This window comes from Bos mutus, chromosome 29, assembly GCF_027580195.1.
Source record: "Bos mutus isolate GX-2022 chromosome 29, NWIPB_WYAK_1.1, whole genome shotgun sequence".
Lineage (NCBI taxonomy): Eukaryota > Metazoa > Chordata > Mammalia > Artiodactyla > Bovidae > Bos > Bos mutus.
The window spans coordinates 10062283-10089354 of record NC_091645.1 but is presented as its reverse complement, the minus strand read 5'-3'; positions in this window follow the sequence as shown (position 1 = coordinate 10089354).

The following is a 27072-nucleotide window of genomic DNA, read 5'->3' as shown; positions in this document are numbered from 1 at the left end:
TCCAGTTCAGTCGCTCAGTCGTGTCTGACTCTTTGCGACCCCATGAATCGCAGCACGCCATGCCTCCCTGTCCATCACCAACTCCCGGAGTTCACTCAGACTCACGTCCATCGAGTCAGTGATGCCATCCAGCCATCTCATCCTCTGTCGTCCCCTTCTCCTCCTGCCCCCAATCCCTCCCAGCATCAGAGTCTTTTCCAATGAGTCAACTCTCTGGGATTAGCAGATGGCAACTAGTATATATAGAATGAATAAACAAACAACAAGGCCCTACTGTATATACAGCACAGGGAACTACATTCAATATCCTGTAATAAACCATAATAAAATAATATATATATATATATTTGAATCACTTTGCTGTATGGCAAAATGTTACAGAAATTAATACAACATTGTAAACCAACTATACTTCAATTTATACATTTTTTTTACAAAAGGAATCATGGGCTAAAAGTTTGATTTCAACCCAAGAATTAAAAACCCAAGTACTCTTAAGATTTTAGAAGAAAAACTGCCTTTGCTATATCAGCTGCTGAAAAGATAAGCAGCCAAGGAACAGGGATGAAATGAGAGTTTTCTACTCAAAGTTTATCAGCCTCCAAGCAACCCAAGCACTGGCGGGTTTGAGGACTCTCAGCTGAGCACGTGCAGCTGGCAGGAAATGAACTGAAGGCACAGCAGCAAGCCTGGATGAGCAGGCACACTGAGAGCACCAGCAAAGCCAGTGAGACGGGGTTCTGAGGGGAGAGGAGGGGTTCCGGGAAACAATTTCATGGTGAAAACAAGCTATGCGATGTCCTATTGCTGAGCCCAGAAGAAAAGGAGACGGCCTCTGATATGAACAAGTAATTTCTTAACACTGTTTTCCATATGGCAAAGTATCCCATGTTGACTTGTTTTTAGAGGCAGGTTTCAGAAAACATCTATACCAACCAAACCAGGAACAAAGCATTTTGAATTTACACATTTCAAGAAGAAAGCATGTGATTTCGCTTGGATGAATACAGCTATTCTGTCCCCAGGCAATTTGTTTCACACTGAGATTCCCTCATGAATAAAATATATTCTGGAAACTCTCTCTCTCTCTCTCTCTCTCTCTCTCTCTATATATATATATAGTATCACAGATATTTAATCAGGCATCAGGCATAGAATAGGGGCAACGTGTAATTATTTCCTACTTTTGCTACAATATCAAGGACTCAGAAAGTACTGGCAGATATGAAATGACAAACCATAGGAGATAATTCCTTGTAACATTTAGCATTTATATTCATTTTGGCCTTTCATTGAGTGTTAATTTTATTCTTCGTCTCAGCCTGAGTGTTCATCCGCTTTCAGTTTGCTCCCCTCACACCATAGTCTCTGTTGTCAGTGTCCTGACTTCCTTTATACCACTTTTCTTGTTCTCTGTCCAGAAATCTGTTTTTAAGCTTCTTTACCCCACTCACCAATACACAGGGTGCCTAGCGCTTCACACAGCATGTCTCAGAGCATGTTTATTGACAGACTACCTAGGTAACAATGAATACAGAACAGGCTTTGCACAGATACTTCTCTGGGGCTTGGTTTCCATGAAGTGTAGGGAAGGTTACCTGAACAGGTAAGTCAGTTCAGTTCAGTTCAGTCACTCAGTCATGTCTGACTCTTTGCGAGCCCATGGACTGCAGCATGCCAGGCTTCCCTGTCCATCACCAATTCCCCCGGAGCTTGCTCCAACTCATGTCCATTGAGTCGGTGATGCCATCCAACCATCTCACCCTCTGTTGTCCCCTTCTCCTCCTGCCTTCAATCTTTCCCAGCATCAGGATCTTTTCTAATGAGTCAGTTCTTCACATCAGGTGGCCTAAGCATTGGAGCTTCAGATTCAGCATCAGTCCTTCCAATAAATATTCAAGGTTGATTTCCTTTAGGATGGACTGGTTGGATCTCCTTGCAGTCCAAGGGACTCTCAAGAGTCTTCTCCAACACCATAGTTCAAAAGCATAATTATTTGGTGCTCAGCTTTCTTTATGGTCCAGCTCTCACATACGGTCCAGCTCTCACATCCACATATGACTACAGGAAAAACCGTAGCTTTGACTAGATGGACCTTTGTTGGCAAAGTAATGTCTTTGCTTTTAAATATGCTGCCTAGGTATGTCATAGCGAGCAAGTGTCTTTTAATTTCATGGCTGCAGTCACCATCTCTGGTGATTTTGGAGCCCCCAAAAATAAAGTCTCTCCCTGTTTCCATTGTTTCCCCATCTATTGCTAGGAAGTGATGGGACCAGATGCCATGATCTTAGTTTTCTGAATGTTGAGTTTTAAGCCAACTTTTTCACTCTCCTCTTTCATCTTCACCAAGAGTCTTTTTAGTTCTTCTTTGCTTTCTGCCCTAAGGGTGGTGTCATCTGTGTATCTGAGATTATTGATATTTCTCCCAGAAATCTTGATTCCAGCCTGTGCTTCATCCAGCACAGCATTTCTCATGCTGTACTCTGCCTAAGTTAAATAAGCAGGATGACAATATATAGCCTTGACCTACTCCTTTCCCAATTTGGAACAAGTCTGTTGTTCCATGTCCAGTTCTGACTGTTGCTTTCTGACCTGCATACAGATTTCTCAGGAGGCAGGTCAGGTGGTCTGATATTTCCATCTCTTGAAAAAATTTTCACAGTTTGTTGTGATCCACACAGTCAAAAGGTTTGGCATAGTCAATAAAGCAAAAGTAGATTTTTTTTTTGGAACTCTCTTGCTTTTTTGATGATCCAGCAGACATTGGCAATTTGATCTCTGGCTCCTCTGCCTTTTCTAAATCCAGCTTGAACATCTGGAAGTTCATGGTTCATGTACTGTTGAAGCCTGGCTTGCAGAATTTTGAGGATTACTTTGCTAGCGTGTGAGATGAGTGCAATTGTGCGGTAGTTTGAGCATTCTTTGGCATTGCCTTTCTTTGAGATTGGAATGAAAACTGACCTTTTCCAGTCCTGTGGCCACTGCTGAGTTTTCCAAATTTCCTGGCATATTGAGTGCAGCACTTTCACAGCATCATCGTTCAGGATTTGAAATAGTTCAACTGGAATTCCATCACCTCCACTAGCTTTGTTTATAGTGATGCTTCCTACGGCCCACCTGACTGCATTCCAGAATGTATGGCTTTAGGTTGAGTGATCACACCACTGTAGTTATCTACACATGGACATCACCAGATGATCAATACTGAAATCAGAATGATTATATTCTTTGCACCAAAGATGGAGAAGCTCTATACAGTCAGCAAAAACAAGACCAGGAGCTGACTGTGGCTCAGATCATGAACTCCTTATTGCCAAATTCAGGCTTTAATTGAAGAAATTAGGGAAAACCACTAGACCATTCAAGGGTGACCCAAATCAAATCCCTTACGATTATACAGTGGAAGTGAGAAATAAATTTAAAGGAATAGATCTGATAGACAGAGTGCCTGATGAACTATGGAATGAGGTTCGTGACATTGTACAGGAGACAGGGATCAAGACCATCCCCATGGAAAAGAAATGCATGAAGACAAAATGTTGTCTGATGAGGCCTTACAAATAGCTGAGGAAAGAAGAGAAGCTAAAGGCAAAGGAGAAAAGGAAAGCTACACCCATCTGAATGCAGAGCTCCAAAGAATAGCAAGGAGAGATAAGAAAGCCTTCCTCAGGGATCAATACAAAGAAATAGATAGAAAAAATAGAATGGGAAAGACTAGAGATCTCTTCAAGAAAATTAAGAGATACCAAGGGAACCTCTGTTCCTCCCATACACATATCACCCTTTGTTTTTCCTTTAGCTCACTCCTTTTATGGTGGGCTGCAGTTTTGTCTTCCAGAGGAATTAAAAGTTTCCAAACAATGAAAGGCACATTGAGAGAACATCAGAAACATGGCAGGATTTCTGAAAACGAAAACACATTTCAAAGTCATCTTTCATTCTGTATTTTCTGTATCCTTTGGGCCAGCCGCAATTCCCACACCCCAGGGAGCCTCTTCATTCATTTATAAGATCTGAAGCACTGAAAAGAGACCTTCCTTCAGGAGCAGTGCCGAGTGCGTCTGTCAGTCATGTTCATGAACAGGAAATCTGGCTCAAGTCAGAAGCAAATGGGCAGCTACTCGGTCAGCCTCCGACTCCAGCCCTGCCTGCTTGTCTGAGGTCAGACAGGAGGCACTGCCTGCGAGCACAGTTCTCCAGGAGAAGATGTCAAATCCATGTTTCTTGAGGTAATTGCCTTTGTCCAAAAATACAGCATGTTTTTATTTTTTTTGGGGGGGGATGGGGGATCATTTTTGAATACCTAGCTTCTTGCTAACAATTGTGTCACGTACTAGGCAACCTTTCCCTAACGTTCTGTACCTGCAGATCTCAAATAACAAATTACCCAGAACCTAAAGCACCTAGAGCTGTTTCTGTTTAACAAATTCTAGAACTTTCTAAAGTAGTCTCTCCTTACATAAAAGAACCCCTCTACTTAATGGCATTTCATTGCCCTTCCCAACCCTTAACCAACCCTCAAGTTTCCATAGTATTAAAAGTCTGAAGAATTAAATTATCATGAAATTGAGCTATGTTTTATCTCACCTCATAACCGAACTCTTCTCTGTGGATCTAATAAACAACTCACCCTGAGGTTCTTTTTTTTTTTCTTTTTTTTATTCCCCTCTGCTACACCATCTGAAATAGGAGAGCCAGAAAAACATCCACAAGAATAACAGGACTTGTGAGGGAATCTCGACCACACCTCCCTTACTTTTTTGTATCCTGTGTGTGTCCTAAGTCACTTCAGTTGTCTCTGACTCTTTGTGACCCTGTGGACTGTAGCCCCCCAGGCTCCTCTGTCCTTGGGATGCTCCAGGCAAGAATACTGGAGTGGGTTGCCATGCCTCCCTCCAGGGGATCTTCCTGACCCAGAGATCGACCCTGCATCTCTTATGGCTCCTGCATTGGCAGGAAGGATCTTTACCACTAGCACCACCTGAGAAGTCCCTTTTGTATCCTAGAAAGCACCAGTAGGGCTTGAAGAAGGGGAAGTCAAAGCTTTTGTCCCAATGTCCTTTTTTGAGGAAAAAAACAAATCTCCAGCAGCATCAGCACCACCTCTTCATTGGCTACAGCTCGGCTGAACAAGCAGACAGTAGTTCCAGATTCCTGTGGTCAATCCCCGCCCCACCCAACCCACCTCCGATCCTCAGCTCAGGAGGGAGAGTCTTTTTCTGCTGTGGTTAATCTCTAGGCTGCCCTGTCATTGCCTGCTTTTTTCCTTCTTGGCTTTTCCATGGATGGTGTAATTTATTCACTTTATTACATTCCTTCTATTTCAAATACTTAAAATTGTTTCTGTTTTCCTCATTGAACCCTGATACGCATTTTATATCATTTGTCCTTGTCTTCTACAGAACACTGTGTATTCCTCATCCAAATTCTAACTAGAGCTTCTGCTGGAAAAAGTAACCAGGCCTGAGTCCTCAGTTTCCTCACTGGTAAACTCTAACACTGTAACATTTTATAGGATTGTCCTGGTGACTGAATGAGAATATGAGTGTGTATAAAACTCTAGTGCAGTTTCCAATAAGTACGTTACTATTCATCTAAACTCAGTTTTTAAACACATGATTGGATACCTAAATTTCATCATTCAACTTTCAATATATTTTCCTAAAAAAATATTTTCTAATTCCTACATGAGCACCTCCATTAGTATCCTTTACTGTTCTAAAAGTCCCTACCTGCTTTTCTCCAATCTGTGCTAGGAACTTTTTTTCAAATTTCCTTGCCTTCTTAAATGAACTCAATTTCACTCTCATGATTCATTCATGCTATAGCCTCCAGGTATTCAAAATGTACCAGGTCATTCTGCACTTCTGAAACATTTTTAATGACTGACATCACCCTGTCTTTTACATACCAGTTTTCCCTCTGACTAAGGTCACAATTAATTTTCCCCTTCCTCATACACATACACATTAGATGTCAAACAACAAGGGATATTCAGTGAAAAGAAAAGGAGAAATAAATGATGCTAGTTATTGAGATAAATATATAATCAGGGAAGCAGTGTTTGCTACAGTTTTGCCCCATTAAGTGACAACTGAGGATGGAAGCATTTCAGATGCAAATGCGCACTACACCAGGTGGTATAATACAGCAGTTCTGCACCTCACACAGGGGGCATTTGTCTGCTGGCAAGCACAGCTGACTGCCACACTCAGGGATGCATTGGATGCATGCGACCCCAGAGGGAGAGTGGAAAACACCAACATGTGTCCCCAGTTCTCAGGTGACTTTGCTAAATGGAGACATCACTGAGCAATAGGAAAGAACCTGCAAACAAGAAATATTATAAAATATACAGATACTTTTTGTTGGGAAAACTGCTAACTACCCTAACCATGAGAAGAACCTGATATAAAGGCCTCTTGCAGCTTCCCTGGAGGCTCAGTGGTAAAGAATCTGCCTGCCAATGCAGGAGACCTGAGTTTGATCCCTGACCTGGAAAGATCTCACATGCTGCGGAACAGCTCAGCCCGTGCGCTACAACTACTGAGTCTGTGCTCTGGAGTCTGGGAGCCACAGCTGCTGAAGGCCGTGCACTCCGGGGCCTGTGCTCCTTAACAGGAGAAGGCGCTGCAGTGAGAAGCTCGCCACCAAAACCGGAGAGGAGTCCCCATTCTCTGCAACTAGAGAAAAGCCCCCACAGCATCGAAGACCCCGCACAGCCAAACATAAATTATTCTTTTTTCAAAGCCTCTTGATACACGGCACAGCACAACTCAGTAGGAAGTGGCTGTCAGTAGCTCCTCCAACTTTCCCATGTGAGAGTGTTACGTCTTACTATGGCTCACAGTTTTTATAGCCAAATGTATATAAAAGAAATCACTATGTCAAAGTTAAGAAAAAGAGAATATATATCTCAAGAAAGCCTTTTGTTTTCCTGGTAAAAAGTTAACTTTTAAAGTGCTTGACATCAAAGGTATGTGATTCAGTTATAAGAAAGATACAATCACATGGAATAATCTCATTTCCTTCATTTCTTTCTTCACATAGGTACTAAGCCCTTGTTCCAGTAGAGATGTATACAAGCACAGTTTGGGGCCACTGAGGGAAGAAACATTTAATATATACCTAAAATTTATCATGTAATCAAGAAACAAGGTCAGAGTGTTTTGGGTTTTTTTTCCATTAATTTGAAAGTTTATCAGTTGCATTGGTTTTCTACGGCTGCCATAACAAAAATACCACCAACTAGAACACCTAGACGGTATGAAGTTCATTTTCTCAGTTCTGGAGACTTGAAATCTAAGATCAAGGTACCAGCAGGGTTTATTTTCCCCACGGCCTCTCTTCTGGGCTTGCAGATGGCTGGCCTTTTGCTGTTTCTTCACATGGTCAACCCTCTGCACAAGAACACCCGTGGTATCACTTCTTCTTACAAATATATCATCTTTATGGCCTCATTTAAAGATTTTTTCTTTTAAATGTGGAAAATCTTAATTGAATTTTTTCAATATGGCTTCTACTTTGTACGTTTTTTTTTTTTTTTTTAAAGCCACGAGGCATGTGGGATCTTAGCTCTTTGCCAAACCTGCACACTGCACACCCTGCATTGGAAGGCAAAGATTCAACCCCAGGACCACCAGGATAGTCCCTATGACCTCACTTAACCTTAGTAATCTCTTAAAGGCCCAGTCTCCAACATAGCCACATTTTCTAAGGTATTGGAGGATAGGGCTTCTAAGTTTGGGGGGGCAGGGGACACAATTTCATCCATGACACAAGATAAAATAATTCTACGTTACATCTTTATTTTCTTAACTCACTTATATAATGCTACAAAGGAAAAGTCACTGGGAGCCAAACCACTGGGCTCTAGAACCTGCCTTTCTTCAGCGTCTGGACATTCAGCCTCTGCCCACTCTGAATGAATATCTCTGCCTGAGTATCTCTCATCAGTATGAGGCTACATGAATATTTCTAAAGTTATCTCTCTAATAGGCTGGGTTTTTAAACAAATCAATTTCAACCAACACATAGGCCATGTAGAAGCCCAACTGTCCATTTATTTTAATCACTATATTGTTTCCAAGTCTACAACTGATCTTTAAAAATACCTCATCTAGAGAGTCATAAATAAAATTCTCCTTTTTACACAATGTGTCAATTCAATGGGCATAAGTCTCTAAGACTGCTCACTGAAGTACCCAGTTACATGGGGCAGTCCCTGCCCGAAAATTCATACTCCAAAAGATTTAGCAGAAACCCTTCCTTTAATTGTTTTATAACGAAAACAATTATCCAGGATAATCAATATTAATAGCATTATGTCATTCCTTAGCACTATGGCATTCCTCTATACACCCAGGTTCTTGGTACAGCAATAATTCAGTGAACAAAAATAATGCAAATATAAGTTCTTATTTGTGGTAGTCATCTCTTAATAAACTCCATTCCCTCTGCCAAAATGTTCATCCTAGGCATTTCTCTCTCCACAGGGAAAAAACCCTTCAGGCAAGATGAGCTTAGATGTGACCCTTCCCGCCTTCCTTGTCTACATATTATTAGGAGTCTCTCCCACCCACCTCCTTTCCCTGATGGATTATGAGATACTCAAAAGCAAAAGGGACAGTATATTACCTGACAACAGTTTCTCCTTACATTAGCTATCTACACAGAAATCAAATGACCCTGGATTTGAATTTCCTAATCTGTAGAATGTAAGATAAAACCTTCTTCATTATGATGCCAAACAGATGAGAGATTATGTATATAAAATCCTAGTGCAGTGGCTGCAGTTCTTCTCAAAGCAGAACCAACATCCAAAATAAAATGCAATAAGAAAAGAAAGACTCTACTTTGGATCCTTTGAATTTTTTTAATGAATGTGTCCATTGAGAAACAAAGTTTCAAAGAAATAGCATGTTAGATACACTGTAGAATTATCCCTCCTCCTCAATAGAATATTTAACTTTAGCAACTATTGAGTCAAAGATAATGAGGACATGACTCACTTCACTGGTGTTAAATATAAGGGATCAAATGAGCAGGTTCATAGGTAATTGTTACTCATTTAAATAGTTAACTACTTTGAGATGAGTACCATGACATTACCTTTCTTGTAATTAATTCTATCCCCCCCCTTGCATACTTATACTATAGAAGTTTAATCAAGTTTCTCATCATTATAATCATAAGATCATAAAAAATCATACAAAATTTTGGTTCTACCGTAATTATATCTAGTCTAATAGGAGGCAGCAGAAATGAATAGCTAATCAAGCACACACACATGCACGCACTTGGACTCACACACATGCACACACCACATATAATTAATCTAGAAAGGGTGAATAAAGACAATTCTAAACTTTGAACAGAGTCATGTAAGTAACATTCAAAAAAGGCACTGGATGGCTTAGGTATGTTAAAATGCAAGTGTATTAGAAGGAGAAAAAAAGGAAGAGGAGTTCAGAGTTTTGCATTCCTTCTTCCACTCTCCCCTTATTTTGTCAAGAAAACTTAGGATGATTATCTTCCCATCCCTTCTCTCACTGAGAACAATGCGGAGCATGGGAAAGAAATTAAAAGGTAATTCTTTCTCAAGACCTATATACCATTTAATGACAGCTGTTTCTTGAACGATTATTTTGTGTCAGCCACAGTGGTAACAGGTACTTTATATTCATTATCTCATTTAATTATTATATCAGCTCTATGAGTAGGACATTATCATTCTTACCACTTTCATTTAAGGAAATCTGTTTTAGAGAGGTTACATGATTTATCACAAATCACACACCTTCTAAGAGGCAGAGCTGGTAATTTGAAGCCAGACTTGTCTGGTTCCAAGGCCACACATTTAAGCACCATACTCATTGACAATGAGAGCATGAAGTGGACAGCGGGCACTGTAACTGTGGTTTATATGATACTTTCCCTTCATATGAAAAGTCACATAATTTTCATGAAATAAATAAATGGCTCTTAGCCACAAAATAAAATGTCATTCATGTTCCACAGGACAGTTCCCCATATCTTTGCTTCTTCTTTATAGTATTGTGCCCTTTTACCTTTAAGTTATTTCCAAATATAAAAATCCTATTCATTCCACTGAGACCCAGCTCAAATGCCACTTTTTCTTTTAAGCCCTCCATGATATTCTCCAGTTGGAAGTAATTCCTCCCAATTTCAAATCCTCATACTTTTCTCTCATGATAACAATTATTGCTCTTAATTGTTTTTAATACTATTATATTTTCACCTCTGCTATGCTACACGCTTCCTGAGGTAATGATCTAAGCCCAAATCATGTTTTTGTCTCGTTGTGAACTACCTATGAAAATATGAACATGTTAAAGAATAAGATGAAAGACAGGAGAAAAGTATTTAATAACTAGAAAAGAAACTGTGCTAAAGCACTTTACATATACTTATTCATGTCAGTCAATAGACAAGTCACTGTTAAATATTTACTGAAGTAGATCTTTGCGTAACACTGTCAAAAGTATATTTAGTATTACTTCTTATAGAAAATTATTTGGCAATAGAAAAATAGCCTATTCTATATTTTCATTCATTCAGTTTAGATTTTTCTAGTTTAAATAGATGTGATGAACACAACCAATAAAATTAGAATTATATGTATACATGTTACTTTTACATACAAGGCTTCTATAATTATAGATTCCCAACATGCATACGCATACACAAAACACATGTATTTTCTACAAAAATAAATATAAAATGTTTTGTATGTGTGTATTTTCCTAGCACACATGTATGTCCATCACGCAGGGGATTCTGAAAATTTAATTTGGGTAGTTATTATAAATGTTACCACTAATTGAAGTAGGTATTGTATTTAAAGTCCAACCGACACAGTATAGCACAAATATCAGCCAATATTTCAGTCCTGCCTCCCTTTTACACTCCTTTTCCGTAACCTCCTCCTTCCCCAGCATTCCATGATATTAGCAAAGCAAACTGATTACAGTCCCAAAAGCTGCCACTCTCTGCACACCTCTGCCTTTTCCCTGCTCTTTGCTGGCTTCCCCTCTCCACAAGCAGGACCCTTCATAGCCCTCTATGGGCACTGATCGCGTGTTCATCTTCACACCAGACCACACACCCCTCCTCCAGCCTCACGGATTAGCAGCACTTTCAGTCTGCAGCAGTCTGTGTGGGTGCTCACAGATGAATTCATGAATGTGAGCCCACTTAAACTTCTCAAGGCTCAGGAATCACGTGGCTGTTGAAAAAGAACACACTTCCCGTTCCTACATCCTGCTGTCTTAAAGGAGCTGTGACTTTCATGTGTTCTGCTATAGAGACTATCCTTGCAAACTGTAAAATTACAGCTATTTCTATAATTAGTTATAATTGGTCACTACACAACTTAGAAGATTCTGATAATATGTATCTGTTCATTGTGGCCCTCCAGGAGCTAGAAATGCAGAAAGACTCACTTTGTTGTTGTAATCATACATCCTCAGTTAAAAAACAGTCTCTGTTCTCATTTTCTCCCAGTTTATACCAGGTGTGTGTGTGTGTGTGTGTGTATACATACATATATATATATATTTACATTTCATTTAGAATGAAAAAGATCTAGTTGTAAATATGTTATCTGAAGCCAGTTTGCTTTCAGGCTTAGATCAACTGCATGGTTAAATAAACAAAAGAATTAATATATAAATGAAGGATCTATTAAGGGTAATTTAAACTCAAATTAAATATTCATTAAGAACCATTAAAATATAAAACATTGTGCAAGGAGCTTTCACATTCATTTGAAATTCTCATCCATGCTTCCCTGGTCACTACATTGGATGTAGTGTATGAAATCACCTGAAATGCTATGCAAATCTTTGTGATACAGTAAATGTTAATGATACATTTACCGCTTAATTAATAGTTAACATTTACAAAGGACTTACTGTTTGCTAGGTACTAAGCCAAGCAGTTTATATTCATTATCTTATTTAATTTTCATTGCAACTCAATGAGGAGATTGAAACTTAAAGAAGTTACATAATTTACCACATACTGATACAAGTTTCAAGTGGAAAATTAACCCAGATCTGTTTGCCCCAAACCTTATGCTCCTAACCACTATGTCAATTGCTTTTAATTTCTGTGGAAATGGCCATAACTTTCATTAGTTTCTCAAATGGTCTGTGAGTTAAAACTGTAAGACTGTCTTAGAAGCATTCATTAGTCAATCCTCAAAACATACCCTTGCTCGGTCGTGTCACTCTCTCTATTAACTGACATGGAAAATTAGACAAACTTAAAACTTGTGTGGGTATCAGCTCAGATCAGATCAGTCGCTCAGTCGTGTCCGACTCTTTGCGACCCCATGAATCGCAGCACGCCAGGCCTCCCTGTCCATCACCAACTCCCGGAGTTCACTCAGACTCAGGTCCATCGAGTCAGTGATGCCATCCAGGCATCTCATCCTCTGTCGTCCCCTTCTCCTCCTGCCCCCAATCCCTCCCAGCATCAGAGTCTTTTCCAATGAGTCAACTCTTCTCATGAGGTGGCCAAAGTACTGGAGTTTCAGCTTTAGCATCATTCCTTCCAAAGAAATCCCAGGGCTGACCTTTAGAATGGACTGGTTGGATCTCCTTGCAGTCCAAGGGACTCTCAAGAGTCTTCAACACCACAGTTCAAAAGCATCAATTCTTCAGCACTCAGCCTTCTTCACAGTCCAACTCTCACATCCACACATGACCACAGGAAAAACCATAGCCTTGACTAGACGGACCTTTGTTGGCAAAGTAATGTCTCTGCTTTTGAATATGCTGTCCAGGTTGTGTGGGTATAGACTTATTCAAATGCAATGCCCCTCTTTAGTGTAATGCAAGGACTGCTTCTCTTGGTTGTTTCTGTGGTTGGTATTTAGAGAGAGCCTTGCTAGCAGCTGGCATTTTTCTGTTGCTGACCTAGCCCATTAGGACAGTGTTGCCAGGAAGTGCCACCATGCAATACCATGGCATAAGACCAAACTTAAGCCCTGTGGCTAACCTGAGATCCACAAGAGAATTCTATAACCTGAAACTTACTCTGAACTATTATTTTTCCTGCCAGATTCTTACAATAGTCTCATAGTTGGTCTTCCTGCCACCAGAGTCTTTCCAAAACAGCACATCCAGTTTCCAAACACTATCAGACGACAAATATTAAAACTTTCTAAAAGCAAGTTAAGGCGTCCTCCTCACTCCAGTATTCTTGCCTGGAGAATCCCAAGGACAGAGGAGCCTAATGGGCTGCCATCTATGGGGTCGCACGAAGTCGGACACAATTGAAGCGACTTAGCAGCAGCAGCAGCACGGTAGAAGAACTTTACTGGCTTATACCCCCTACAGGATAAAACACACAATCCCTCACATCCTTACATCATCTTACGTTCACCACCGCTCTGTGCTCCTTTGCCCTTATGATGACTACAGTTCCATCATAGGGATCTTTGTTTTAATCCCCAGTGATTCTACAGAACTTTAGAACTTCTCATATTCTACTCCTTCCACCTGAACTGTTCTTCATGACTACTCATCTGGAAAACTGATTCATTCTGCAAGATTATATTCAGGTCTTTTCCTCCACAGCTTCTCCAAACTAGACATTCAAGTTAATTCTTGTCTATCCTCACATATCCTCACATAGTCCCATGATGGATACACCTGCCATACCATATGCAATGACCTGAAGTTTATAGCTTCAAATAGGCCACAGGCCAACTAAGACTGTCCCTTATTCATCTCTGTATTATATCACTTGCAGGTATCACAGGGCTTATCACAAAGTGGGAGCCAAATAAATACTGGAGAAAGGAAGGAAGGAAGGGAAAACAGAAAGGAGAAAGAAGGGAAGGAAACCTCATCTGGTTCTCAGGACAGATCAACTGAACCCTGCTATGAGTGTTCTTTTCAAGAAAATTATTATAAGACAACTGTGGTTTTGTGATGTAAGACACAATACCTCGTGTGGTTAGTAGAGCATCTCACACCCAACAGAAAGTGTTCATGTGAGCCCTTGAATGAAAATTTAACAATCTCAGAAATTTGAGATGTGAGTTTTCCAGTTGTATAAGAAAACTGCACTGTAGACACAATTCACCTATTTTCTAAGCATTTCAAAATACCGGTCTCATTGAATTTATGTGATCCGTTCTAGTTCCAAAGTGGGTTATGTTTTATCTTTCTGTAATTGAGAAACTAAGGCAAACAGATAGACTGACAACATTAGCCTCATTCTTTACCTCAGTAGGTCTGTGACATGAATTCAATAAACTTTTTACTGACCCACTTTATTAGAGAATAAGCATAATTTAAAAATCCTTTTTTCTAAACCCTTGGATGAAAGGAAAAAAGACAGAGTGCATACCATGGACCTATCGCCTGATTTTCCTCTCTCTACTGGATCCTCTTTTTATTTCTATTTTATACAATAAATCAGATATTAATTCGGAATCAATTAAGTCCAAATATGGGTTTGTAATACAGAGTGGGGGTAATATAAATGAAACTCCAGAAGAACAGATGGATTTAGCTATTGTTAAGTTAGCAGTGGTTTCCAAGAACATTTTGTATGTTCCAAACTATCTTTTGCATACTGTTTTTCAACAGTTAACACTCAGAAAGTGGTTAAATTATTCACTCCATTGCTGCTGGGCTTTAGGATACCTTCTAGTATATTGATACCCATGAGCAAATTATTATAATACCTTTGTCAAAAATTATGATAGCTTTGTCATACAGCATGAGGTGAGATTTCAACAATTTGCGTGAAATTTTAGCTCAGCTGGTAAACAATGTGTCTGCAATGCAGCAGACCCTGGTTTGATTCCTGGGTCAGGAAGATCCCCTGGAGAAGGGATAAGCTACCCACTCTAGTATTCTTGAGCTTCCCTGGTAGCTCAGATGGTAAAGAATCCACCTGCAATGCGGGGGAACTGGGTTTGACCCCTGGGTTGGGACGATCCCCTGGAGAAGAGCATGGCAACCCACTCCAGTATTCTTGCCTGGAGAATCCCCATGGACAGAGGAGCCTGGCAGGCCGCACTCAGTCCATGGGGTTGCCAACAGTCAGACACAGCTGAGCAACTAAGCACATAGCACATGCATTTGTAACAGCACGGTCTATAATTTAGGCCACAATTACAACAAAGTATTTTAAATTTATTGCACATTTACTATGTGAATGATACTGCTGGACAGTATATCTCTGTTTATAATTTAGTCATAGTTTAGTAGGGAGATCAACACATAAATTATTTATTCATTAATTAACATACATTGAGCAATGATGGTGGTTTAGTTACTAAGTCATGTCTGACTCTTGCAATTACACGGACTGTAGCCCACCAGGCTCCTCTGTCCATGGGATTTCCCAGGCAAGAATACTGGAGTGGGTTGCCATTTCCTTCTCCAGGGATGTTCCTGATCCAGAAATTGAACTCTGGTCTCCTGCATTGCAGCAGACTCCTGCTTTGCATGTGAATTCTTTATCAACTGAGCTGCGAGGGAAGCATGTATGTGTTTTGCAGATACACAAACTAATAAAATATTGATCTCATCCTCACCATACAACCCTTTAATCCCACTATGGGCATATACCTCAAGGAAAACAGAATTGAAAGACACATGTACCCCAATGTTCATTACAGCACTGTTTACAATAGCTAGGACATTGAAGCAACCTAAATGTCCACAGGCAGATGAATGGATAAGGAGGTTGTATATACACAATGTAATATTACTCAGCTATAAAAAGGAATGCATTTGCATTAGTTCTAATGAAGTAGATGAACCTAGAGCCTATTATACAGAGTGAAGCCAGAAAGAGAAAGACAAATACTGTGTATCAATGCACATATATGCTCCTACATGCAGGGCAGCAAAGGAGACACAAAGAACAGATTTCTGGACTCAGTGGGAGAAGGAGAGGGGAAGATGACTAGAGAGAATAGCACTGAAATGCATAATTACCATATGTAAAATAGGTGGCCATTGGGAGTTTGACGTATGACACAAGGCACCTAAAATCAGTGTTCTGCACCAGCCTGGGGGGAGGGCTGCGAAGGGGGATGGGAGGTGGGTACAGGATGGAGGGGACATGTGTATGCTGCTAAGTCACTTCAGTCATGTCCGACTCTGTGCGACCCCATAGACGGCAGCCCACCAGGCTCCCCCGTCCCTGGGATTTTCCAGGCAAGAACACTGGAGTGGGTTGCCATTTCCTGCTCCAATGCATGAAAGTGAAAAGTGAAAGGGAAATTTCTCAGTCATGTCTGACTCTTAGCGACCCCATGGACTGCAGCCCACCAGGCTCCTCCGTCCATGGGATTTTCCAGGCAAGAGTACTGGAGTGGGATGCCATCGCCTTCTCTGGGACACATGTATACCTATGGCTAATTCATGCTGATGTATGGCAGAGGCCATCACAATACTGTAAAGTAATTATCCTCCAAATGAAATATTTTTTAAAAAATGAAAAAAAGAGACTGTACCTTAGTTTTTGTTGTTTATTAAAATGAAATGTTTTTCTGTATCCCAGGCTGCCTGCTCCATAAATACTGCTTAAAATTTTCTTTTAAAAATTCCTAGTAGTTTTCAAGGGAGATCAGCACTGATGTAAATATTCACTCCTTTTTTCCTTCAATAAACATGTATCAGTGATCTATCAAGAGCCAGTCTTCAAACCATGTGCAAGGAATACAAAAATGGATGGTCTAGGAAGAATTTTCACTCTGGTATATGTAAAGTTGATCACAATAAACTGTGGAAAATTCCTAAAGAGATGGGAATACCAGACCATCTGACCTGCCTCTTGAGAAACCTGTATGCAGGTCTAGAAGCAATAATTAGAACTGGACATGAAACAACAGATTGGTTCCAAATTGAGAAAGGAGTGCGTCAAGGCTGTATATTGTCACCCTGCTTATTTAACTTATATGCAGAGTGCATCATGTGAAATACCAGGCTGGATGAAGCACAAGCTGGAATTAAGACTTCCAGGAGAAATATCAATAATCTCAGATATGAAGATGAAACCACCCTTATGGCAGAAAGTGACAAAGAACTAAAGAGTCTCTTGATAAAAGTGAAAGAGGAGAGTGAAAAAGTTGGCTTAAAACTCAACATTCAGGAAACTAAGATCATGGCATCAGGTCCCATCACTTCATGGCAAATAGATGGAGAAACAATGGAAACAGTGACAGACTTTATTTTCTTGGGCTCCAGAATCACTCAGATGGTGACTGCAGCCATGAAATTAAAAGATGCTTGCTCCTTGAAAGAAAAGTTATGACCAACCTAGATGGCATAGTAAAAAGCAGAGACATTACTTTGCCAACAAAGGTCTATATAGTCAAAGCTATGGTTTTTCCAGTAGTCATGTATGGATGTGAGAGTTGGACTATAAAGAAAGCTAAGCACCAAAGAATTGATGCTTTTGAACTGTGGTGTTGGAGAAGACTCCTGAGAGTCCCTTGGATGGCAAGGAGATCAAACCAGTCAGTCCTAACGGAAATCAATCCTGAATATTCTGATGTTGAAGCTGAAGCTCCAATACTTTGGCCACCTGATGCAAAGAGTTGACTCATTTGAAAAGACCCTGATGCTGGGAAAGGTTGAAGGCAGGAGGAAAAGGGGATGACAGAGGATGAGATGGTTGGATGGCATCACTGACTCAATGGACATGAGTTTGAGAAAACTCTGGGAGCTGGTGATGGATGGGGAAGATTGGCATGCTGCAGTCCATGGGTCACAAAGAGTCAGACACAACTGAGCGACTGAACTGATATGTAAAGTCATGGACATAAGCAAGAATGTGATAACATGAGACAGTGTGTGCTATATCAGAACAACGAACTCAAGTCCACTTGTTCTTATTGTTATTCTTGAGCCTTTACTATGAGTCATGCACCGTGCTAAGCATTTACATATGTTGTGGCTTTTAATCTTCACATAATCCCATTAGATATGTCCTATTACTTACACAAATGTATAGGTATAATTGAACCTCAGAGAAGTTGAGTATTTGCCCAAGTTCGTTACGTTAAATTCGGTCATTGGGATTCCCACTTGCACCCTCTTGACTTTAATCTACTAATAGGGTAATGAGAAGGGAGCTTCTAGCTCTGTCAGTGGGGAGCTCAGAAGGTTTTCCAATAAGAAATGTCCTTGAGCTAAGTATGAAAGGTGAACAGAATATGCCAGACAGACAAAGGAGCTGAGAAGGAGGGGGTAGCGGTAACAAGCATGCAGAAGAAACAATAAACACAGGTATAAAAACAAAAACAAGAGCAAATGTCACTAGCTGGGTGAAAAGAAGTTACTTTTTATGTCTACCGTGTAGGATATACACAGAAGAATAATTGAGAAATTTTATTAAGAGATCTTAAATTTGAGACATCCTACAATGTGTCACACAGGTAAGTAAATATTATCTCATTGAGTTTTTTAAAAAAAACAATTGAAATAGGTACTATTATTAATTCTAATTTTACATGTAAGAAAACCAAGGCTAAAGACATTAACTCGCATGAATAAATAACAGAGCTAGGATTGATGACCAGGTCTGTTGACGCCAGAGCCTGAGATCTTCACGGCCGTGAAGACCTGGAGCTTCATTATCAGGGGCTTCAGATTTATTTTTTCTACAGGCCATGAGAAGGCTGTTAATCAGCAAAGGAATATTATCAGATTTCTATTTTAGCAAATCTCCTTGTTACAATGTGGAGGAGAGAGACAAGATTTGAGGCAGATGAGTTAGTCAAAAAGGTAAATTCAGTTCAGGTAAGAGGAAGTGAGTATATAAACTGGGTCAGTGTCTATGTAGGTAAATGGGAAGGAAATAAATTCAAAATATTAAGGAGATCCACTCAGCAAAGCTAGGTACCTGAACAGACTTTAGGGGTAAGGCAAAAAGAAGAGTTGATAATAATTTCCAAATTTTAGCTTGGGCCACAAGAGAAATGAAAACGCTGTTTTTTTTTGTTGTTGTTTGTTTGTTTGTTTTTACTCTGACTGTGTTTATATTGCAAACCAAAGCATCACAGAAACAGCAAGAAAGATATAGAGAACATAATTAGTTACTGGGCTTCCCAGGTGGCTCAGTGGTAAAGAATCCACCTGCCAGTGCAAGAGACGCCAGAAACTCAGTTTGATCCTGGGTCGGGAAGACCCCCGGGGGTAGGAAACGGCAACGTGCTCCAGTACTCCTGCCTGAAAAATCCCATGGACAAAGGAGCCTGGCGGGCTACAGCTCATGGGGTTGCAAAGAGTCGGACACGACTCAGTGACTCAGCATGCGCACACACATAATCACTTACTAGGTTTTTGTTTCCAAAACCTTAAGGGGCAACTACTGGAACGGAACACGGCAATGTTTTCTGTGATTGTGTGACTATAGCTAGATTCCCGGAGGCAGCGTAATCACAAGAATCCAACATGACAAGGCAACATCTCATGGAATAAACCTCTTCGTTCCTAACCTAATTGGTATCCCTATCTCTTCCTAAATATAGGCACATTTTGAATACAAAACAATTTAATGCTGGTGAACTTGGTTTTAATCAAATTCAGCTATAATTATTCAGATTTATAAAACACAATCAGGCAATGATTATTTACTTATTTAAAAACAAATTTTGCTGGAAAAAAAGAAAACACAATAAAACTGCTTTTGTACAGGCCTTGCAGTATAATTATATGGATTTGAAATACAATATACCTCTAATGCTTACACACTGACACATGCAATATGCCTGATGATTTTCATATATTATCTCAATTATCACAACAATTCCATGATTTGTACTATTATTATCTCCGTTATTTTAATGATAAAGAAACCAAGGCTTAGAAAATGTATTTATCCAAAATAATTTCTGTAGAAGAATGAATGTTCAAACTCAAATCCCTCTGCTCAAAAATGTATGTTGCCATCACATGTTTTTCACAGTTTTTCTTTTCAAGGTATTTTTATGATAAGGTGGCACACTAATAAAGAATCCACCTTCCAATGCAGGAGAAACAGGCTGGGTTGAGAAGATCCTCTGGAATAGGAAACAGCAACCCACTCCAGTATTCTTGCCTGGAAAATTTCAGGGGCAGAGGGGCCTGGTGGGCTACAGTCCATGCAGTCACAAAGAGTCAGGACTGAGCACTCCACTCCACGGTAATTTAAAGTGTGAATCAATCAAGTACACAGCAATGATGTTACAACTAGTTGGTTCAGAAATATGAGATATACTTGTTTTCCATTATAAAAAAGCAATATGTTTAGTCATGTTGTTTGACAGAAACATAATTACTCTTATACCAGTAATTTCTACAATGAATGACTTTGAAAATTCAAGTATTCACTTCAATTAGTTATCTTACTTAATGTGTATCATCAAAGAAACAGTATATGTCAGTATAACATTAAACATATTTCACTTGAAATTCTTAATTACTCTAAATATGTCAGGGGATTCAATTTGCTTTATAAAAAACACACAACACTGCTTAAATGGGGCTTCTTCAAGTAACTTACCAAAGAGATGACCTAAAAATATTAGGAGGGCAGAGACTCAAATAGTGAGATACAGATACTACTTCAAAGTTTTTAATTTATAATGTTTTTTCACATGAAAAATTGATTCACTTACTGTTTCTTTTGTCAAATTACATGTTATGATTATACTAAATACTTTACAAGTATCTCATTTACTCATTGTGGCAAAACAATACAGTAGATTTTAAATTGAGTCCCCAAATGAGGAAACTCAGGCTCAAAGAGATTAAGCTACTCTTTAGGTTACATAGCTATATGCAGCAAACACTGCAACCTGGTCATTTAGATGAAAAATAGAGTATATATATTTTTATAATTTTTAAGTAATTATAAAAGACAGTCTATGTAATGTACTTTTAATTTAGAATCTATTTTCTCCTATGTCATAGGTGTTTTAGACTTTGCTCTGAATTCAATTGTTCTTTTATAGCATATACGTCAAGATGCACATCTGAAAAAAATTAAACGTCCTTTTAAAGTAATCACGAGGATAACTGGAATGAGTGACATAAACAAGAATACCTTTTAAACATCCACTGCTTTAAAAATGAGGACACAGTTAATTTCTCCAAGTCAACCAAAAATACTTTGTATTTTTTGTTTTGCCATAATTCATCACTTTTGAATTCCTTTAGGGCATTTGTACTCTTGCCTGGCAAATCCCATGGATGGAGGAGCCTGGTGGGCTGCAGTCCATGGGGTCGCTAGGAGTTGGACAGGACTGAGCGACTTCACTTTCACTTTTCACTTTCATGCATTGGAGAAGGCAATGGCAACCCACTCCAGTGTTCTTGCATGGAGAATCCCAAGGACAGGGAAGCCTGGTGGGCTGCTGTCTATGGGGTCGCACAGAGTCAGACACGACTGAAGCGACTTAGCAGCAGCAGCAGGTATTTGTAGGTAGTCCTGAAAATACTCTGTTATTCAAACATTAAAAATAAAATTTCATCTCCCCATATGCATATTACAGTATAGCCATCAATCTTTGCAGCATTCCTCTTTTTATAACTGAGGATTTATAAGCATCTTATGGATAAAATCCCATAGTCAGGAGGCCATTACAAACTTTATTTTCTTGCCACCAACCTTTGTGTTCCACTCCCTGCCTCCATTTCTTTCCCATCTCACTGCTAACCATTCAGAATTCTCAAGCCCCTGCAGGACTCAGGTGTATAATCTGGATTTCTTCTTGGAAAAGTGCCAATGGATAGAAGTTAGAGCAGGCAGCTTGATGTAATGAAGAGTCAGAGATCTGGGCTTTGTTCATATCAACTGTCAGGGCTTGGACACATCCTAAATCTCTCCAAACGTTTGTGGCTAGGGACATGCTTCATTTGAAGAGATAGGGTAAGGCTTTCCAATAATGTTAATAAAATGTCAGATGCATGGGGGGATTTAATAACTGGTGGCTTTAATTTAATTGCTATTAATATAAGGAAACCCCTTCCAATAATCAGACTTGGGCAACAACATGATGAACTAACTGGTAAGGAGAGATAAACTTGCTGTCACCTAAAGGTCCTTAGAAGAGTTTAGACAATGATCGATCCTAGACTCAAGTAAAATAGTCAATTTAGTTTAGTTGCTCAGTCGTGTCCAACTCTGCGACCCCAAGGACTGCAGCACGCCAGGCTTCCTGGAGCCTGCTCAAACTCATGTCCATCAAATCGGTGATGCCATCCAACCATTTCATCCTCTGTTATCCCCTTCTCCTCCCGCCTTCAATCTTTCCCAGCATCAGGGTCTTTTCCGATGAGTCAGTTCTTCACATTAGGTGGCCAAAGTATTAGAGTTTGAGCTTCAGCATCAGTCCTTCCAATGAATATTCAGGACAGATTTCCTTTAGGATGGACTGGTTGGATCTCCTTGCAGGCAAGGGGACTCTCAAGAGTCTTCTCCAACACCACAGTTCAAAAGCATCAATTCTTCTGCGCTCAGCTTTCTTTATACTCCAACTCTTACATCCATACATGACTACTGGAAAAACCATAGCCTTGACTAAACGGATCTTTGTTGGCAAAGTAATGTCTCTGCTTTTTAATATGCTTTTTTCCCAAGAAGCAAGCGTCTTTTAATTTCATGGCTGCAGTCACCATCTGCAGTGATTCTGGAGCCCAAGAAAATAAAGTCTGTCCCTGTTTCCATTGTTTCCCCATCTATTTGCCATGAAGTGATGGGACCGGATGCCATGACTGTAGTTTTCTAAATGTTGAGTTTTAAGCCAACTTTTTCACTCTCCTCTTTCACTTTCATCAAGAGGCTCTTTAGTTCTTTGTCACTTTCTGCCATAAGGGTGGTGTCATCTGCATATCAAAAATTACTGGTGTTTCTCCTGGAATTCTTGATTCCAGCTTATGCTTCATCCAGCCCAGCATTTCACATGATGTACTCTGCATATAAATTAAATAAGCAGGGTGACAATATACAGCCTTGATGTACTCCTTTCCCGATTTGGAACCAGTCTGTTGATCTATGTCCAGTTCTAACTGGACAAGCAAAATATGGAATGATTATTGGGATTCTTCTAATTCAAACACTTTTGAAGTACTCTTACCTGATCTAGTCCCAACCTAGAGCTCTGGTGTTTAGCTTAGAGTGAGGTTATTGAAAAGGGGCTTTCATACAGAATGTTCCGAGTTCAGCAGAGCAAATTTTATACATTCATGACAGTGGTTAATGGGCTATGTTAGAGAAGGTGCATGAATTTGAATCTAAGCATATGTGGGTCAAACATGGGCTGTTCTATATTATTAGTATGACAGGAAGAAATTTACTTAACTCATCTGAACTTATTTCTTCATCTTTAAAATGGGCTAATACCTATATATTCATTTAGAATATAAAAAATTAAGGTATATAAAACACTTGGGATGGTTCTTTACATATAGTAGATACATAATAAACATTACTTTTCTTCATTTACTTTCTTTACTATTAGTTAAGTGTCTCTTAAACCAGCAAGAGGAACTTGAAGTTGGTAAAACCTCATAATATTTATTGAAAACATTACTTTGTAACCAACTGTATCATTTTAACATGACACTGTATAGTGTAAAGTAATGATATTTATCTTATTCATTACAGCTTCCAGAGAAAATAATTACTTAAGATAATTTGGAGTACAATGAAATACTAGGAGTATCCAGTGGAACCATTCTCAGAATACATAAATTTCTAAGTACAACCAGCAAAAAAGGCAACAACAAAAAAATCTGCCTTCATTATCATGAGCACTATATAAAAATGAATCGGTATTGAGACATTTTGAGAACTCTTTTTATACGATCAGGTTTTTGAAATGAAAGAATACAATTAGTCTGTGAGAAAAGCTGACCAAATACGGCTAACTGAAATAAGAGAATGCAAATTTCCACAGAATCAGGTTTCACTTGAATTTCAGATCAGTAACAATACGGTACAGTCACATTATTTATAAGCTCAGATCATTTCCTTTAACTAAAATAACATTTGCAGTAACCTGCAAGATTGGAATTAGTAGCCCACATGGCAACTGAGAAATCAGACACTGATTGGTTTGAGGCCTTGTTCCAGATCACGCAGTGAGTAGAAATGGTACTTGAATTGGAATCTTGGTCTGCTTTATTCCAGGGCCTCCTCTGTATTTGCATCGTGAATGACTACAGAAGACGCACTGGATAATGTGAGCAAGGACAGGCAGAGGCACCCACGCTAGCAGCCGGCGCCGGCTCCCTGACTCCTGGCCCAGCCCCGCGCCTGCAGGCAGCCCCGGCAGCACAGCGTGCCACCCGCCCCGGGCTCCCACTTAGACTTCCGCCAAGACATGTGTGCCAGCCCTGGATCCTGGACAGGCTCCAGTTCCTGCTTCCCCATTCTGGCTCTCAAGCTGCAGAACAAAATGCCATACATGAGACCAGTCACCGCGCTGGGGCACACCACACACCTGGGTACTGCCCCCCGGGTGGGGCTGTCTTGCCTTTCTCCGGGACCCACTGCCCATCACGGTGGGTCTAGACCTTTATCTCACTCTTCACGGGCCTTTGTTCCCAAACCCCTCTTCTTACTCCCAACATATCGTTTTCTATTTTCTTAAAGAGGCAGAATTCCAGGAGGAGAGAAAACGCTATCTTGTCTTATTTTCATGTCTGCCTGATTTGAATCTCAGCTTTTCCCCTCATTTGCTGGTAATATTGGTCAAATCACTTAATCTTTATGTACGCAGGCTTCTATTTCTTTAACATGAGAATCATGACATTTGCTTCCAAGAGTTAATGTAACTAACAATGTGTTTAGCATAGTACCTTGCTCAAAAGAGCTCTTAGGCCTATAATTATTATTATTGTTATAATATGTATGTTAGGTCCTATGTCCTCTTTCCTACCCTGCTCATCTCCTCTGGAACTTGTCTCCTTAAGTCAATACTCTACTCTCTAGGACAGTTAGAACTGGGAGGGAGTTTAGAGGTGTTTGAACCATCTCCATCTCTTTTTTACTTTTTACTGATAAGCAACATGATGAAGCCCAGAAAATAGAAGGGATGTGCTCATAGCAAAGCTGGTTTGGGAATTTAAGGCTTACGATTCCTAACACTGGGTGGTTTCCTTTACCCCCAACTCCCAGTGGCTTCTTTGTCACCTCTTTCTGCAGCACTGCCTGGGAGCCTCAGCAGAGCTTTCGCTAGGCCTTCCAGACCCCCTAGATCACATCCTATGGTCTCCCTGCTTTTCCTTAAGATTTCCTCAAATAATACACAGCTGTGCTCCTCCTTCCCCTATCCTCTGTCCCCCAAAGCACCCACAACTGAGCTTTCAACCTGCTATCTTGACTGAAATGACCAAATCCCAGTGTTTCTCAATAAGTTTTCTCCTCTTCCAGGCCATACATTTGCTTTGTTCATCGCAATGACCCACATGCCCATCACAACATCGTATGCGGAATAAAGTATTCAATACATGTGATATTCGTAACACTATTCTCCACATCCTCTCCTTACTTTGCTGCCTTGGTACTAAATCTCTCAGTCTTCTTTACTCAGCTTCTTTTACTCACCACCTCTCACTGCAGGGATTTTAAAGCTTCGATCGGGTAGGCCCCAAACCCGAAGGACATTTTGGGTCAGCCCAACATTTCTCTCCGTACATTCCCCATTCTCACGGCATGAACAGTTTCTGACTTTCACATCTGTGTGAACGCTCACTTGCTCCAAGGGCACTGCAACTGGTTGGCCTTCAACCTGGATGGCTCTGTGCCACCTCCAACCTAATGTATACGTGCAAATAAATTCAAATTCCCCCTCATTCCTAATTTCACTAGATCTGTTGACATTAATCCCATCCCCCCAGAATTCCAGGCTTAAAACATGAAAAAGTCCTTTGACTCTCTCCTTGTCTTCACTTCCCTCTTCTGTTTACTTGTCTCTAAGCTTGATGTACTTTGTCCACCTCATGCGAAGAGTTGTCTTTGGAAAAGACTCTGATGCTGGGAGGGATTGGGGGCAGGAGGAGAAGGGGATGCCAGAGGATGAGATGGCTGGATGGCATCACCGACTCGATAGACATGAGTCTGAGTGAACTCTGGGAGTTGGTGATGGACAGGGAGGCCTGGCGTGCTGCGATTCATGGGGTCGCAAAGAGTCGGACATGACTGAGCGACTGAACTGAACTGAACTGAAGGTTGATGATCCCCTCAAACATTTTCTTTGCCTCAACCTCCACCCACAGCCATTCTCCTTGACCTTCCTAATTCTAATTCATCCTTCCCAAATATTATTTCCTCAGTGAAACCTCCCATGAGCTCAGTTTAAACCAGGCTTTGTATAATTTCCTCTTATGTCTTTTCCTTCTTTTTCACTATTATTTTATATGTATTTGTTTAGTCATCTGATTAAAAATCCCAAGAAGGAGACACCATCTCTCTTTGGTATCTCTCTTTTCTTTATCGTTGCCTTCTCAAAGCCTCACAAATCGTCTGTCATGTGCAAAGATCTCCACATGCTTGTTAATAGGAAATTAATAATTATTTCTTAAGAATTTTGCCCAAAGAACTTTCACACCTGTTTTCATTTGGCCCTCATAGTATCATTGAAGCAGGGATGTTTTACATTAGATTTCTAAAGAGCTTCACCAAAAAAAAATGCTTTAAAAAATGTTTTACACACAAAAAGGGGGCTTACTTTATTTGAGGGGGAAAAAAAAGTGCCTAAGTAGAACCTACAATTTCCTTATTATACCAGATGAATGAGGTATTTCTATGCTTAGATTAATTCAGTCATCCATCTTTTAAAAATGAATGTGCCGTCATTACAAGAAAGACTCGAAGGAGCCATAGCTCATGAATCATGGTTTCAACTGTGTCCTTGTTGTAGGCTGACTCAGTTTCTCCAAAGAAAACCCTCTGATGCTGACTTGCTCTAAATCACTGACTTTTCTTTCTTCAAATTTGATTTAAACAAAACGGTAAGAAATGGAAGAATATGGTTTCTACCCAGATAGATGGGGTGCTGAAGCAAGTGGTTCGTCTGGTGGAAAA